This window comes from Protopterus annectens, chromosome 2.part2 (assembly GCF_019279795.1).
Source record: "Protopterus annectens isolate FY-2018-M chromosome 2.part2, PAN1.0, whole genome shotgun sequence".
Taxonomy (NCBI): domain Eukaryota; kingdom Metazoa; phylum Chordata; order Ceratodontiformes; family Protopteridae; genus Protopterus; species Protopterus annectens.
The window spans coordinates 1,003,316,414-1,003,335,184 of NC_056730.1; positions in this window are offsets into that span (position 1 = coordinate 1,003,316,414).

The window sequence follows — 18,771 nt, forward strand, 5'->3', positions numbered from 1 at the left end:
ACGGTGTTTATTGTTCGGTCTACTGAACTGGGCAGGATGTGTGTCCTCAGACCTGACAGTTCTAGATGTGGAGTACCATAGCATTACTGTCTTCAGTGCTGGACAGACATTTGTTTTGATGATGAAGTGTACTTTGGGCCACTTTAAGTTTACTGAATTTTTGATAACTCTGTAATTTGAACTAGTTAGGCAATCATTGGTTTCACTAGGAAGGTGTATTGCACATTCTGTAGTTTTATTATAACACTGTTCTAGTTTTGTTAAAAGGGAGGGGTTGACATAGTTGCTTTGTAGAAGAGACCCGTCTGGGAAGACCAACTTGAGTCCATGAGCTGAGAAAAACTTTTATAGACATCCTTGGAATCTTACACCCCTCTTTAATAGTATTTTGGATGCATAGATCAAATTTTAGATCATCATCTATGTAACTCAACTCTAATGTTTTGTGCAGATGGTATAGAAAAGGTATTTTTGTCATCAGAGTATTGTTTTATGAGAAAAATTAGAAATTTTGTTTTATTTGGGTACAGGAAGAGATTAGTTTGGTTTAAATAAGATTCAGGGAGGGAGTAGGGCTATTGTATAATAATTTGTATTGATGACATTCTTGTAGCTAAGCATATTAAAGTGGACTTGGCTACATACTGAACCAGGGAGCCTTGCCATACTGTAGCATGAAGGCTGTTTATACAATACTAAAGAGGAGTGGACCTAAGATTGAGCCCTGAGGGACACCAATGATTATGGGAATGTAGGTAGGATGAATAGCATATTTGCCATGTGATACAGTGAGTCCTACCTACGACATATGTTTTAAATAAACTTAGGATAGAGGTGGGGAGACCAAGACAGAATAATGTTTGTACAATTTCAGTATACAAGACCGAATCAAATGCTTTTGATATATCCAGGAATGTGGAAAAGACTACTTTACTTTTGTTTGTAAGTTGATTTATTGTGTTGTGGAAGGAGAGAAGAGCTATCATGGTGCTATGTAAAGGGCGAAGGCCATGTTGGATGGTAGAGAGTAGATCAATATCTGGAAGACACTTTGACATTTGGGAATGCACACATCTTTCTAGGATTTTTGACAACATAGAAAGTATGGCTATTGATGGATAATTATATAATTCCACGGATTTTCTTCCTTTAGCTTTTGGCTCACTGGTAGGATGCAGGAGGTTAGAAACAGTGAAGCCACCTCCACAAAGAGGTCAATCAATAGTGAAGTCCACCAGGTCTCTGTGCTAGGCCCACTCCCCTTTGGTATCTACTTCTCGGATGTCAAAACCAATGTCAAAGATATCTGGTTAACCAAGTTTGCAGATGATTGCAAACTGGGAGCAGTCATGGAATCCCCTGAAGCTGAGAACTGCCTTCAGCAAAGCTTAACTCAGACAAACACTTGGTGCCAAAGCTATGGCTTAAAACTCAATACCAAGATATGCATTATAATACCTTTTGGAAAGTTGGACACCCCGTGTAAGTACATCATCAAGAAAAGACCCTAAAAGTCGATTCATTAGTCAGGAATCTGAGATTTCATGTAGAAAGTAGTCTAGCCTTCAATCAACATTTGTCTAAGGTAGTAAAAAAATCCTTCTGTGATGTTCAGCTTATAAACAAGGGCATGCCATCAGTGCCCTGAGAGTTCATCATACCACTGTGCTCAGCTCTCTTCAGACCCATCATAGAGTATAATGCCCATTTCAGTATGTACCTGACCAGACATGTGCAGCTACTGGAATGTCCACAAAGAATACATACAAAAAGAATACAGGAACTAAACACAATGTCCTACACTGATCACCTCAAAGCTCAGTTTCTTTACATGGTATGATACAGGCCTTTGAGTGATGATCTTTGCCTGGTATATAATACATCCCTGGACCATATTTTGATGAACCTTTTGCATGTCTGCAAAATAAACAACATCAAAATTACTAGACTAACTCATTCCATCAATGGAGTTCAGGAAGTTTTCACTGTAACTTCCAATGGGCAGAGATGAAGATTTTTGGTGTTTATATCTCTGGAACCACTGAGGTTACTAAAGAAGCATAAATACCAAGATATACAGTATAATACCAACACTGTTTTAAAACTGTTTCAACACTGTTTTAAAAATGTATGATTATATTACCTGCTTGCTCAATTGGAGCCTGTAAACTGTGTGTAACTTGTAATCATTTTGTGATTTTTACTGTATGTTCTACCTTGGAGCTTTTCTCCCCAGACCTCTGCTGAAAATGGACATGAATCTAGTCGGATTATCCCGGTCAACAAATGTAATATAAAATAGATAAAATAAATAAAAATAAATGTTAAAGTCTTCAGCACAACATATTTTTATAATGGTCATATTCTTTAGGTTCTAGCTCAAACTAAATTTTAGAAGTCACAGTAAACACATTAACTATTAAGTTTGTAACATTTTGTAAACAATTTGCAATATCTCAGCAGCCACACCAGAATTCTGTTCATCCAACTGGGAGCTTTCATGTGAGTCTAACAGTTTTGTCTGTGTTATTTGGTTGCTGAGATATTTAGAAAAACATTAACTTTATGACAATATAAGTAAGTATTACCGGATTTCTCCGTAAATAAGACCTAACCAGAGAATAAGGACTATCATGATTTTCCAGGGTAGTCATGATATAAGGCCTACCCCAAAAATAAGCCCCAGTTAAGATCATCAACAACACATGACAGATGTATTGAATTATAAAATAATAATAATACTGACATCTGTTGACTAAGGTTATCATACTCTGCTCACCATTTTCGGACCATTCGGACACCCAACTTTTACTCTTTGCAGAAAGTCGTAAGATTCTTTCCTTGGGAGTCCTCCACAATTCTTACTGTAACCCTAATCCTCACTCACACTTGATGGTTGAGATCCTTAGCCCATAAACACTGGCAAGTGTACTTTGACTGGTGAAAGTACAGACAACAGACATAAAAGGTGTGCACTTGATAACAAACGGATGTGATTGTGTCTTCTTAACTGTCTCCATTCTGTGTTGCCACTCCTGTCTCGTACGTCTTCAATTAACCACCCCCCTCCAGACAAGATGAGTGCAAAAAGAAAGAGCTATTCCACTGAGTACAAGAAAGGAATCATGGAGGACTCCTGGGGAAAGAATCTGATGGTTTTCTGCAAAGAGAAGATGTTGGATCTCTGAATGGTCCAAAAATGGTGAGCAGCATACGATAACCTCAGTCAGCAGGCCGATGAGGAAAATGCTAAGAAGTGCAAGTGTGGATCAGGTCGGCAACCATTATTTCCTGAGCTGGAAAACATCATCTGTGAATGGATTGCTAACAGGAGAGCAAAGGCTGTGGTTGTGTTCAGGGCTGATATTCAAGCATTTGCCGTTGCAATGGCACCACATTTAGAAATATACCCAGAAGACTTCAAAGCATCACAACATTTGCTGGATGGCTTCCTATAGTGATATGAATTGTCTCTAAGAAGATCAACAACACTGTTCAAGCTGGAAGATACTAAGGTTATTAAACATGCACTTGCATTCAAGTCCTTTGTTGATGGCATTGACTTTTCTAAATACCAACTCTCCAACATGACTGCTATGGATGAAACTGCAATGTTTATTGGCCAAGGATCTAAAACAACAATTGATCAGAGGGGGTGCCTCATCAATCTACATTCCCTCCACTGGTTATGAAAGTGCACGTGTTACCTGTATTTTGGCAAGTCATTTAGATGGAAAGAAAGCCCCACCTCTAATCATTAGTAAGGGGAAGAAAGATAAAACTGAACGTGTTTCAGGCATTTACATTCTTGAAAGCAAAAAAGCCTGGTACACACAAGCCGTTATAAGGAAGTGGGTCAATGTAACGCTGTCACTTGTTTTGAGAGGTGGCGAAAGAGGTCTGCTAGTCTAGGATTCAACTAACAATGATGCCACTGTGGACCTCAACTGCACAACAATAAACTGATAAATAGAATGAAAAATTCAGAAACGGGGTGGCTAAAAGCAGTAAATATAATTTAATACCAGGTAAGCGCTTTCACATTAATGATGCTTCCTCAGACCATGTACAAAATACTCACTATATCCTTCTATATATATTTGAATTCAATTCATCAATTAAGCAATAATGTAATGCAATCAAGATCTTAAAGTGAACTCACATCTCTTGCTATAGATAAATACACATATATATAAATATACATACATCTATATAAAAAACACAAATTCATGTACATATAAAATCAAAGCTGATGCATAATAGCTTAATACATATATAAACATTAGCAAATAAAACATATACAATTCATATAATACACATATATAAAAAAGGGTATATTTTATTTTAGGGTTCTAGCTTTTAGATAGGGCTTAATAGAAGCCCTGTCATTAAGGCCAGGGACTCTATCTGCTTCCATTTCTAATATCTACTTTAATTCACATTGTCCTGTCAAATTTTTCAAATACCCTAGTCTTAAACTTGGTCTTAGACATTCTATCACTCTAAAACTAAATCTATGTGTATAGTTAAACATAGCTGAGTGCTTAGCAAGTGCGCTTCTTTCTACATCATGGTTCCTCATAGCTGCTAAATGTTCTCTAACTTGTTCCCTCAACCTCCTATTTGTCATGCCTACATAAAATGAGCTACAAAGATTACAGGTAGCTAAATAGATTATATTGTTAGTTACACAGTTGGCCCAGACTTTAAACTTGTTTTCCCTATTGGACTTGGGATGTGCAAACTCATTATCCTATGCTAGTACTTCACAAATAGTGCAGCAACCGCATGTCTGCAACCCTCATATCTATCTCATGGGACTTAGTAGCATGACATAAAAGCCTTTTCAAATTCTTTTTATTCCTATAGCTAAACCGTAATCTATTAATTACCTAATTAATTTCAGTATCAGCTTGCAATATAAACCAGTTCTTATTAATAATTTGTCTAACACAATCTACATTACTGGAATATTCTAGTATTATTTTCACTTCATTATTACCATGACTCATTCTGGGTATATTTTCTTAATTCAATCTTGGACCATACATATAAGGTTGTGCTCTACCACCTCTCAAATTTTGTACTTCTTGTATACTTCTATGCATCTCTCCATACTTATATCTACGTTCTATTAATTCATCATTAAACTTGGTGATATCTTCTCTAAATTTAACTTCTTCATTATCCAATCTTGAAATACGCATAGCTTGTCCTTTAATAATATTTTTATATATGTGAGAGGGATGCCTGCTGTCTCTATATAGTATATTATATTTATGACATGTTTTCCTATGCAGTTCTGTAGAAAAATATCAATTCACATTCTTCCTTATGGTAATATCAAGAAATTCTATATGTGTGCTACAAATAGTATACGTAAATTTTAGAAAGTCAGTAGTATTATTTATATATGACAAGAAATTATATAACAACTATATACTTCCTGTCCAAATCAGTACCAAATTGTCTACAAATCTTTTGTATAGGAAAATTTGTTCAGAATAGTCCCTATGACTCAACACATACTTTTCTTCCCAATATGCTAGCATTATATTGGCATAGCTATTTGCACATGAAGTGCCCATACCTATGCCAAGTAGTTGTAAAAAATAGGTATCTTTGAATAAAAAGACATTATTGTGTAATACCATCTCTAATAACATACATATCAGGTCAATTTTATCCTGATCATACATATTATCAGAGCTTAAATAATTATTCACAGCTTCTATGCCATATAGATGTGGTATAACTGTAAATAAAGAACTTACATCAAGAGCTACAAGATAACTCCCCATTAATTTTTCATTATTTCCTGTCACAGCTGTATGTAGATCATAAATTCTTTAGTATCACATATTACATTAGCTGACTTCATTAATGCTCATCTTAAATTCTTTTCAACATAGATGGAAATAGGTTGAGTTACTCATCCTTGTCCTGTCACTATTGGCCTTAAAGGTGATTGTAAACTATGTTTATGTACTTCGGGTATTAAAGGATGCATTACTATTAAATAATCAAGCAATTATTTAGTAATAATATTACTGAGAAAACAATCATTGAGAGATTTATATATACTTTCACATACATGATCTGTATGCGTCAAAGAAATCTTCGTATACACATCCTGGTCATTCAACATAGAAAACATTACTTCATCATACTTTACTGTATCATATATAACTATGCCACCCCCTTTATCCGCTGGATGGATAATGATAGTACGATCATTAATCAAGTTATCTAGTGTTTCTTTCTCACTACTATTTAAGTTACAAAATCTTTTACAACTTGTGCTATTTCTGAAAGCTGCTGCTTGTCTTAATTCAGCTTCACAAAAGTTACAAAATGTCTCTAGAGATGCATTCAATTCAGGAACAAGCATACTAGGCTTTTTAAAGTTATCACATGGCTTTTCAGAATTTTTAAACATTGTTTTGAGCATTACATTACGTGCAAATACTTTGTCCAAAATAGTGTTGGTAATTTCCATACCTGTAGCTGGTATAAATGAAAGCCCTCGTTGCAACAAGCCCACTTCATATTCAGTTAAATGCTCGGTTGGTAAACTGTAAATTAATGACCGTTCAATGGCTGTTGTTCCCACATCCTTTTTATGCTGTGGTTTGTGTTCTGTTCTCGCAAGGGTAGCCTCCATTTCCTTTTCCTGCTCACTGAACGGTGATATTGGGTATAGTCCATTTGTCGAAATGGCAGGAGTGGAGATGAGAAAACCTGCTGGTCTTTTTTCTCTTTTCTTCTGACTACTTTCTGGACTATTGGCATATTATTGCCTTTGAAAGTATCTGTAACATCAGGAACCACATGATTAATTGATCTCTCCACTTGAGAGACCTGATCCTTGGATCCATTTGATGCTTGTACTTCTATGTGCTTATCGTTGGTATCTTCTGTAGTTTCTGGTTCAGTTCTAATGCCAGTTAAAGGAACAGTACTTGTTTCATCACACACAGCTTTATGAATGTGACTATCTTTATAAAATGTGTTAACTTGATTCTTAGGCCATGTAAAAACATGCCCATTTGAGAAATCTGCCACGTCTCTATTCAATTTCTTCTTTTTAGTAGTGATAAGTTGATGTTCAACAGAATGCACATTATTGCATACATTTGTCATTGTTCAATCAAAAATAGTAACTGGCATGAAATTATTGAGATACATTTGTTTCTGATATATTTCATGCAATAACTGCTCTTCCATGCGTTTGTGAAAGTCTATGAGCAGCTGCATAAAATTAATGCTTGTTTCTATCTTTAACATTTGCCAATGCTTAAGTACTTCAGGATATGTATCACCTGATACTGGCATGTTTAATACTCTCAAGCCTCTAGGAATAACTTTGTGCAGAATACATGTTTCAAAATGCAGTCTTTGCCATTGAAGTTTTTTTATATTTAACCAAGTCATTCTCTAGTTAAGCAGTATATCTATGTGCTATCTGTTCATCATATTGCACTTGTTCACTCATAATTTCTTCAGTTGTTACCTCATAAGTAAGTAAAGGATTTCTGTCCATTCTTATTAACTTCTCAAGGCTAGATACAAATCTCTCAGTTGTCTTGGGAACATAATCCAATTCGACCTGACTACTTTCTGCCATAATCTACAGTGCTAACGCAAAAGCACAAATAAGTATTCCAACTGGCAACAATGACACTGTGGACCTCAACCGCACAACAATAAACTGATAAATAAAATGAAAAATACAGAAATGAGGTGGCTACAAGCAGTAAATATAATTTAATACCAGGTAAGCATTTTCACATCAACGATGCTTCTTCAGACCATGTACAAAATACTCACTACATCCTTCTATATATATGTGAATTCAATTAATCAATTAAGCAATAATATAATGCAATTAAGATCTTAAAGTCAACTTACATCTCTTGCTATAGATAAATACACACACACACACACACACACACACACACACATATATATATATATATATATATATATATGCACACACACATATATATCTATATAAAAAATAAATTCATGTACGTATAAAATCAAAGCTGATGCATAATAGCTTAATACTTATATAAATAATTACTTAGCAAATAAAATATATACAATTCATATAATACACATATATAAAAAAGTGTATATTTCATTTTAGGGGTCTAGCTTTTAGATAGGGCTTAATAGAAGCCCTGTCATTAAGGCCAGGGACTCTATCTGCTTCCATTTCTAATATCCACTTTAATTCACATTGCCCTGTCAAATTCTTAAAATCCCCTAGTCTTAAACTTGGTCTCAGACATTCTATCACTCTAAAACTAAATCTATGTGTATAGTTAAACATAGCTGAGTGCTTAGCAAGTGCGCTTCTTTCTACATCATGGTTCCTCATAGCTGCTAAATGTTCTCTAACTTGTTCCCTCAACCTCCTATTTGTCATGCCTACATAAAATGAGCTACAAAGATTACAGGTAGCTAAATAGATTATATTGTTAGTTGCATAATTGGCCCAGACTTTAAACTTGTTTTCCCTATTGTACTTGGGATGTGCAAACTCATTATCCTATGCTAGTACTTCACAAATAGTGCAGCAACCGCATGTCTGCCACCCTCTTATATCTATCGCATGGGACTTAGTAGCATGACATAAAAGATTAATGATCCCACTATCACAATCTGTCCAGCAGATAAAGAGGGTGGGGTAGTTATATATGATACAGTAAAGTATGATGAAGTAATGTTTTCTATGTTGAATGACCAAAATGTGTATAAGAAAATGTATTTCATGCATATAGAACATTTATGCAAATGTATATATAAATATCTCAATGATTGTTTTCTCAGTAATATTATTACTAAAGAGTTACTTGATTATTTCATAGTCATGCATCCTTTAATACCCGTATTCCAAGGTCAACCTAAAGTACACAAACATAGTTTAAAACCACTTTAAGGCCAATAGTGGCAGGACAAAGATTGGTCACTCAACCTATTTCCATCTATGTTGAAAAGAATTTAAGACCACCATTAATGAAGTCAGCTAATGTAATATGTGATACTAAACAATTTATGATCTACATACAGCTGTGACAGGAAGTAATGAAAAATTAATGGGGAGTTATCTTGTAGCTCTTTATTTACAGTTATACCACATATATATGGCAAAGAAGCTGCCAAACATTATTTAAGCTCTGGTAATATATATGGTCAGGATAAAATTGGCCTGATATGTATGTTATTAGAGATTGTGTTTTTATTCAAAGATACCTATTTTTTACAACTACTTGGCATAGCTATGGACACTTTGTGTGCCAATAGCTACCCCAATACAGTGCTAGCATATTGGGAAGAGAAGTATGTGTTGAGTCATAGGGACTATTCTGAACGCATTTTCCTATATAAAAGATTTGTAGACGATTTGCTACTGATTTGGACAGGAAGTATAGAGTTGATAAATCAATTCTTGTCATTTATAAATAATACTACTTCTTCTTCTTTCAGCTTTTCCTCAGTTAGGGGACGCCACAGTGGATCACCTGCTCGCTCATGATTGGCATTGGAGATTTACGGTGTTGAGTTGCCAGGCCGGCGCCCAACCTTCCACAGAAGGCGCATACATGCACACACTCACACCTAGGGCCAATTTAGAGTGTCCAATCCACCTACAGCATGTCTTCAGGATGTGGGAGGAAACTGGAGTACATGGAGGAAACCCATGCGACCACAGGGAGGACATGCAGACTCCACACAGAAGGCATCCCAGCCAAGGATCGAACCGGAGAACCTGTTGCTGTGACTAAATAATACTAATGACTTTCTAAAATTTACTTATACCATTTCTAGCACACATATAGAATTTCTTGATATTACCATAAGGAAGAATGTGAAAGGATATTTTTCTACAGAATTGCATAGGAAACATGTTGTGAAAATAATATACTATATAGCGACAGCATGAATCCCTCTCACATATATAAAAATATTTAGGACAAGCTATGCGTATTTCAAGATTGGATAATGAAGTTAAATTTAGAGAAGATATCACCAAGTTTGGTGTTGAATTAATAGAATGTCGATACAAGTATGGAGAGATACATAGAGGTATACAAGAAGTACAAAAATTGAGAGGTGATACAGCACAACCTTATATGTATGGTCCAAGACTGAATCAAGAAAACATACCCAGAATGAGTCATGGTAATAATGAAGTGAAAATAATACCAGAATATTCCAATAATGAAGATTGTGTTAGACAAATTATTAATAAGAACTGGTTTATATTGCAGGCTGATATGGAAATTAATCAGGTAATTAATAACAGACCAAGATTTAGCTACAGGAATAAAGATAATTTGAAAAGACTTTTATGTCATGCTACTAAGTCCCATGAGATAGATATAAGAGGGTTGCAGACATGCGGTTGCTGCACTATTTGTGAAGTACTAGCATTGGATAATGAGTTTACACATCCCAAGTCCAATAGGGAAAACAAGTTTAAAGTCTGGGCCAACTGTGCAACTAACAATATAATCTATTTAGCTACCTGTAATCTTTGTAGCTCATTTTATGTAGGCATGACAAATAGGATGTTGAGGGAACGAGTTAGAGAACATTTAGCAGCTATGAGGAACCATGATGTAGAAAGAAGCGCACTTGCTAAGCACTCAGCTATGTTTAACTATACACATAGATTTAGTTTTAGAGTGATAGAATGTCTGAGACCAAGTTTAAGACTAGGGGATTTGAAAAAATTTACAGAACAAAGTGAATTAAAGTGGATATTAGAAATGGAAGCAGATAAATTCCCTGGCCTTAATGACAGGGCTTCTATTGAGCCCCATCTAAAAGCTAGACTCCTAAAATGAAATACACACTTTTTTATATATGTGTATTATATGAATTGTATATATTTTATTTGATAAGAAACTGTTTATATATGTATTAAGCTATTATGCATCAGCTTTGGTTTTATATGTACAAGAATTTATGTGTTTTTATATAAATATATGTATATTTATATATATGTCTATTTATCTATAGCAAGAGATGTGAGTTGACTTTAAGATCTTGGTTGCATTGCATTATTGCTTAATTGATTAATTGAATTCACACACACATAAATATATATATATATATATATAAAGGATGTAGTGAGTATTTTGTACATGGTCTGAAGAAGCATCATTGATGTGAAAGAGCTTACCAGGTATTAAATTATATTTACTGCTTTTAGACACCTCATTTCTGCATTTTTCATTTTATTAGTCTGGGATTCAGCCAGCACTCACCGTGCTAAAGACATAAAGAAATCCCTTGCACAGAGAAGAATAGATCAAATAATAATTCCTGCAGGAATGACTGCCTTGCACCAGACTCTTGATATTGCAATAAACAAGCCATTCAAGGACCATTTGCGCATATAACTCAATGACTACATTGAAAATCAAATGGAGAGAAATCAGCATGGAAACTTTGTGAAGCCTAGCCTGCAGGGGGTCGTGACTTGGGTGAAGAATTCATGGGATAAAATCACGGACAGCTGTGTTGCCAATGCACTACAAGCAGGCTACATGGACAAGCAGTGCTAATTTAAGGAGAGCTCTGTTGCTAGGCATGACAGATTGGGCCTAATGGTTCAACAGGAAATGGAGTTGCAAGAAATTCAGGCCGGAATTTGGGGGTTGGAGACTTATGACAATGTTCCAGAAGAAGATGACATGTCTGTATTTGAATAACTTTTCCATTATCGGGGCAACAGAATGGATTGCTTCTGCTTTCAGCTGCCAGCAATCTCTTGTCAGTTTTTTGAATTTATTGTATTAAGGTAACATTTCATTATCAAGGGGTAATTACAAAGTAAGGCCACTAGTTACCAGACTTCATTTTTATGCCTTCCCATCATTCTTCTCTTATGGTTTGGGTAAGGAATAAAGAAAGCATCACCACTCAAAAAGTGGCAGTTATTCACCTGTTTTATTCCCCTCCTCCAATACACATGTATTGAGATTTTTCTGCACTTTCTGTTAAGCATGAAATATTGCACTTTTGAAGCCAAGGTATAGATATTCTGAAGTTGAAATGTTTGTTCCACGGTTTATGTAGAATTCTCACACAACTGTTAACGCGTTACCTAGAACTGTTGCCCAATTACGGAAAAGTACCAAATAAATGTCAATTTGTGTACATGAATAAATGTCGATTTGTGTACATAAATAAATGTTGATTTTTGTACATGAATAAATGAATAAATGTAGATTGTTGTACGGGGGGGGGGGGGTAAATAAGGCATCCCCTGATAAGCCCTAATGCTTATTTCGGCAGGGGAAAAAGTATAAGACCTGGTCTTATTTTTGGGGAAATACCGTATATGAACTGCAATTAACATCTCATCACCTGTACTAGACAGATGTCAGCTATCAATAAAGTTGAGTTTGCCATTATGTAAGCTTTATGATGAAATCTTTTAATACGTTGTATGTAGCACGGTATTAGAATTATTGATGCAAATGTGAACAAGCAATATTTGACTCCTAGAGATATTATTAGGATGTAACTGCAGAAGCACATGGAAGTGTCACTTCGCTGTAATGAGTTAAATGACCTATATTTTGCTTGCAACATAAATAGGACATGTTGGAGAGACAGACATGTTTCGCAGAGAATTCCCATTCTCTGGAACACTCTCTCTATTCATTTGAAGCAGGCTTCCTCCCTATTCATATTGGACCAATGGACGGGTAATCAGAGATTCACTATTGGTCTGGCACCTATGTCTCTGATGGACAGAGGCAGTCAGTGAATCAAATTTATGAGTCACATTTGGGCTTCATGGATAGGCGTATAAGGGTCCTAGTGGTTGTTAGCCTAGTATACACCTATGAACATATAATTCTAATATGGGCCTGCTAATTTTTATTGATATGGGGTAGGCTATGGCATCTGCTACAGATGTGAAATATTCAGCAGGAAATTGGTTGACTGCTAATGATGTAGGTTTCAGTTGTGATAGCAGTTTTTGTTTTATTTTAATTATCACTGGTTGAAGGAAGAATGTTGAAGTACTTTTCTGAATGAACTGAGAGGTATCTAATGGATCATCTTCAGAATATCATAGTCTATCCAATATACCAATACTGGGATTACTAGTGAATTTCTTTCATCAGTGTGTTTATCATACCTTTGGATCCCAAACTGTGTTCCTATTTTTGTTTATGAGATGGCTAAAGGCAGGCCTGAACTATAGACATGGCATGGACACATCCTCACTAACAAAATCTGTGCAATAAAACTTGCTGATGTGTACATCATGACCCTGGGAAGTGCAAAGCCTCATCGTGACCCTGAGCTAAATGGAACCTTTTTTGAAATCCTTGGAGACCTGTCATCACCCAGAATGTCTGTGAAGGCCATTTTGTGTCCATGAGTTGAGTAGAACTTTTATAGACATCCTTGCAGCCTGTCATACCAATTGAACATCTGTGAATATCCTTTGAGGTTGTGCTGGGAGTAGTGAATGGGCCAATAAAGGGATATGATTCACTTGAAAAATGATCCAGTGGAGGCGAAACATCTTATCATGCTAGTTTTAGTAAAGCACTTTGAGTCCACCAAGAATTGCCTGTTATTATCCTCGCTTCTCTTAAGATGGCAGGTCCTCAGTTTTATGCCTATATACGTTACAGATTTATAATGCCAATCTTTAGATACAGGGTTTGATGCAGCAATTTCTTGTCCACATTAATTAATAGGAAGATAACTACTATTCAGCTTTAGCCCTTACAGATTACCAGGATGCCCTTTCAATTTCAGGATCACTGGCAAGTTATTCCTACGGGTTTTGATCCATAGCATCCCATCATCTGCAAACCAAAAGGTTGTGATTAATTCTCCCACCCTAAAACTGATTTTCCATCATTGACCCTTTATTTTCAGTTTCCTGATCAGGAGGTTCATTGGGCAAAATAAATAATAAGGGGGAGATCAAATGTCTCTCTATGCTGCCAAATGAGACACAGTTCATGGATGAACATAATATGCCTCATGAAAGGTGTAGCAGATATATGTAAAGGCATTAAAGATGAGGAAGGGAGAATTATTAAAATTGCCATCACAAATGCAACATACATTTGAATGAAACAAGTGTACATGTGAGAAAGAAAGAAAATATACTATTAATTGAAGGTAACCATTTGAAATGTTGGGACCCGCTAGACCAATTTCCTAAATGTAGAGACTGAATGGCCGAAAGTCCAGGGTACCATTTCACAGAATATTCCATTTTCTCTGAGGTATGACATTGCTGAAGTTGGTATATATAACTTGGGGGTGTGGGGGGTGAAGGTGGTGATTGCCCCCCCCCCCCGAAAAAAAAGTTTAAAGTAGAAGAGCGGTTTTCGAGAGTCACTCTTCTCCTGTGTTTTCAATCTGCTCTTTGGCTTGTCAGCACTTGCATTTCAAGTGCCGACATTTCAACATGAAGCCATTAACTGAGTCCATTTTCAGTAATGGTCCGCTTACCCCCAAAAAAAAAAATCACCTCTTTTTCTAACAGTTTATCTTATTCTTCAGTTTTTTTATCAGCAGATATTTATCAATTCATTATTTCAACATTTAACATTTGTTTACTGGGACAGTCTGACTTGGAACAAAGACAATTTTCAGCAGACTCCTGGGGAGAAATGCTCTAGACACGTTTTTGTTAAATTGCTTGTTATTATCCTCACCTCTCTTAAAATGGCAGGTCCTCAGTTTTATGCCTATGATCTATCTAAGCAAGACAACACTCTGATATCTGTGGAGGAAACAGTTACATTAAGCCAGGGATCCTCAGAAGCCATGGGTATTCTTAATGTTCTGCATTTATGAGCTTTTTAAGCAACATTTTCATCCAATGAATGACTAAAGAAAAACATGATTATGGAAAGAAATTAACTTTTACTCTTCATCTTTGCTTTTTCTTGCATTCTTTTAACACATCCTAACTGACCAAGACTACCCTGAAATATCTAAATTAAAGGGATGCTGATAGTAATCTAGATGTGATGGGAGTTATAGTTGATCTGAAGTGCATTTTACAGCTTCTTTTCCAGTCTCTTGAGATAATGATGACCTGATCAAAAAAAAAACATTTGTATGGAAAAGAAGCTAAATCCTTCTTTTTTACTTTTTTTTCCAGAAAAAAATACGTTTTTCCAACTTTTAAGCTGGCCAAACACCAGTCCACAATAAACTGAGAAGGCAAAAGTACCATGAAAGTACATATATCATATCTCAGAATAGTACCTTTCTCCCTAACCTCACCTCAAAATAAGTAGTCATTTTCTGTGTATCCCCGTCTGGTGTTACATTGAGATTAAAATTACAGCATAAATGCCTACAGCTTCTGCTGTCATATTTATATTATGTAACATACCTCCTCATCCTCTGCCCCCAAAAGACAGCCACCATCTGTGTACCCTTCTGATGTCAGACTGGGACAAAACTGAAAAAGAAAATTGAACATAACATATCTGTTAGACATGCAGCAACAGCATTCTTATTGACTCTCCCCAAAAGATAGCTACTTGTATATGCATCAGATATTTCATTGTGAAGAAAATGAAAAAAATAATTACAATAATACTTCCAATTTGTCACTTCTAGAGACAATTCAGTGTTCCTGTAAAAGCTATAGTGACCATCACCCCTATAAAGTTTGTGAGGAAAGTTAACGAAATAATGACCACACTGCTCCTAGCCCATCACAAGATATATTGACCTCTGAGATTTGGGAAGAATGTTAAATAATTACATCGTCCCCAGCCTTCCACACAGATAGAGAGACTTTCTATGTACAAACATGCACAGGACTGGTTTTAGACAAGGTGGAATTCATGGCAGAGGCAATTACTAAGCTTATGTCAAAATCCACTTATATAGCCTTGGTATGTGAGGGTCACCAGCCCTGAGAAGTTCTGAAGGCCTGGGTATTCTGTGATGCACTTATCTGTTATTTTTTAAGAGATGACCATTAAACTGAGAAAGTGACAACAGGGTCAGTTTCTTTCATCAGGCCAGTCCCCACCAAGCAGTTATAGCCACTTATGTGCATAATTCAAATGTCTGATCCAGATAATGGAGGCTGTCCCTGTAATATATTTCTCCTTTGCTCCAAACAGTTGCCACACATTAAAATATTGAACTTTGCTTTCATATAACCACAGCAGTCCAACAAAACCAAAATCATAATGAAGCAAAAGCAGACAGCTAAAGGTTAAGGTGTTTGCCTCACAAATGCATGTTTCAGAGTTTAATTCCCAGCTTTGGAAGCAAAATTTGTTACACTTAAAATGGCCCCAATGGCAGCTAGCCAAGAACTTACCTATGGAATCTATCCTCCTCTACAGGTGAGAGTCACAGTGATTTTACTTACTCTGACTGTGCATATCATGTGTCCAGTTAAGTAGTCCATCTCACTTCTCAGAAATGCACATTAGTCCTGTTAAGCCAGATGGTAATTGTTTAAACTGAGCAAATGATAAAAGGATCAATTACTTTCATCCAGCCAACCACACCCAGCAATTATAGCCAGGATGTCTGAGGGTTATGTAATATTATTTCACCTCCACACATACCTCTTAACTGCCCAGATTTTTGCCTCATAGTTTTGGTGTGTTCATGACAAAATTTGTAGATCTCTGGCAAATCATTGAGGATGGAAGTCATTAAATAAAGACATACATTTGAGTTTCAAACTTCATATCCTTCAGAAAATGCATGCTAACACATACCTTGATATTGCAGCAACATTCTAAGCTCATAAGAACAATTTTTAAAATATATCTCTGCTGTTGGGCCTTTGTGCTTCTCCATTATTTTAGGTGTTGTCCAGATTTCTTGTTAAGAGATTAAGACATATGCCTCCACACTCTATATAATGAATTTGTTACACATTAAAGTATTCCAATCCAAGCTAGTCTAAACAAGTCAAAAAGCCAAATTAATACTGTCAAAAATATCTGATTAATCATTGTCTGCATCATTGTGAAGACACTTACTTCACTAAACCATTCATCTTATCTCAACTGTTCACACAAAATACAAAGTCTGAAATACTGCCTAAAATATCTGCTTGATCATTGCCAGTGTTATCGTAAAATTAGAGTAACATTTCTGTCCAGAATTAGGCAAAAAGTCCCTGCTTCTGCTCTGCTCTCTCCCTCAAAAAAAAAAAAAAAAACCCTCCTTCAGGTGCCTTTGCACATACATGCATACATTTGAACATTGGAAGGTCTGTACTCCCTTGACCTTGAACGTTTAAAGTTAATGTAATGTTACTTGACTTGAATGTAAAGTCAGCTGGAGCACCACCCCCTCTGTAGTGTTCACTGTGCTGTGGGCACATTTTTGTTCCATGTAGGAGCTCTTTATTTCTTTATTTTTTAGAGTAATGATATATTGTTCTAAAAATAAATCAACAAATGGGAAAATAGCTCCCTTGCAAGCATGTGTTGCTTAGTTTGCCTATGCATAAGGTTGGCACTGTTAAACATTTGTAAACACATTTATGAGGCTTAGAAAGTTTTTTGCTGATGACATAAAGAAACACACCAGAATTAATGCACCTAAACACACATGTACACACACACAAACACACACACACACACACACACACACACACACACACACACACACACACACACACATATATATATATATATATCTACACATGCCCTCACACTTAGACACTTACCCATAAAAACACATAAAAATGGACAGGGACTTTCGAGCATTTGATAATGTAAATATGCTAGTTGACTTTTCCTGCAAAAAATAAAAAGGCTTCTCAACCCTCTGGAAGGAACACTTATCTGTTTTTAAAGCAGCAGCAATAATCACAAATGTAAACTCAAATTACACATGGTAGATTATCCAAATAGAAATAGGCAGTGTGATGGAGTGACAAATATATTTCAAACAGATGCATGCAAGAGAAGCAGTGCCCTAGTCATATGAGAGGAAATGGTATTTTCAGCAAATATTGTCATAAGTGGGAATCATTTTATAAAACATCCATACTGAAACTAATAATAGTACTTAAAATGTTATAACTGTAAAGTGCTTTTAATGCTTAGTCATTCAAAAAAGAGAGAAGGTGAAACTGAACTGGAGTTTTATGCAATTTTATCATAAGCGTTTTCGAAGTCAACCAAAGCTCAAACTTCTTTAATGCTGATGAAAGTGAAAATTTTCATTGGCAATAGATATAAAAAAATACAATCATCTGCAAATCTGTAAAGCTACTGAAATATAAAGTTTTAGTCAGTGAAGACAATATTGAAAAATAACTTTCCTTTTGGGAAACCTGAATAGCATCATATTGATCACTGATGCCTTAGCTATACAGATAGATTATCATATCCAACTATATTTGGGAGTAGGAAGGAGAAGGGTCCAGATGCTCCTGGAAAAAGGGCCTAGCAAAGCATGGTCTAGATCTATAGAAGGAATCCAACTTGTAGTGCTTTGCAAAAGTATGCAGAGAGGACCAAGTATCAGTTTGTAGAATACGTCTAGAATCCAACCATTTCCAAAAAGCCTTAGAGGAAGCCAAGGTCCTTACAAATTGGGCCTTGACCCTGCCTGGAAAGGATTTGTCATGGTGAGTATAACAAAAGGTAATAGCCATAGACAACCATTTGGAAATAATGTGTTTTGACACCAGTTGTGCCTTCTTCTTACCTTCACAAAAAATGAGCAATTGATCCTTTGATCTAAAAGGGTTTGTTCTATCAAGAT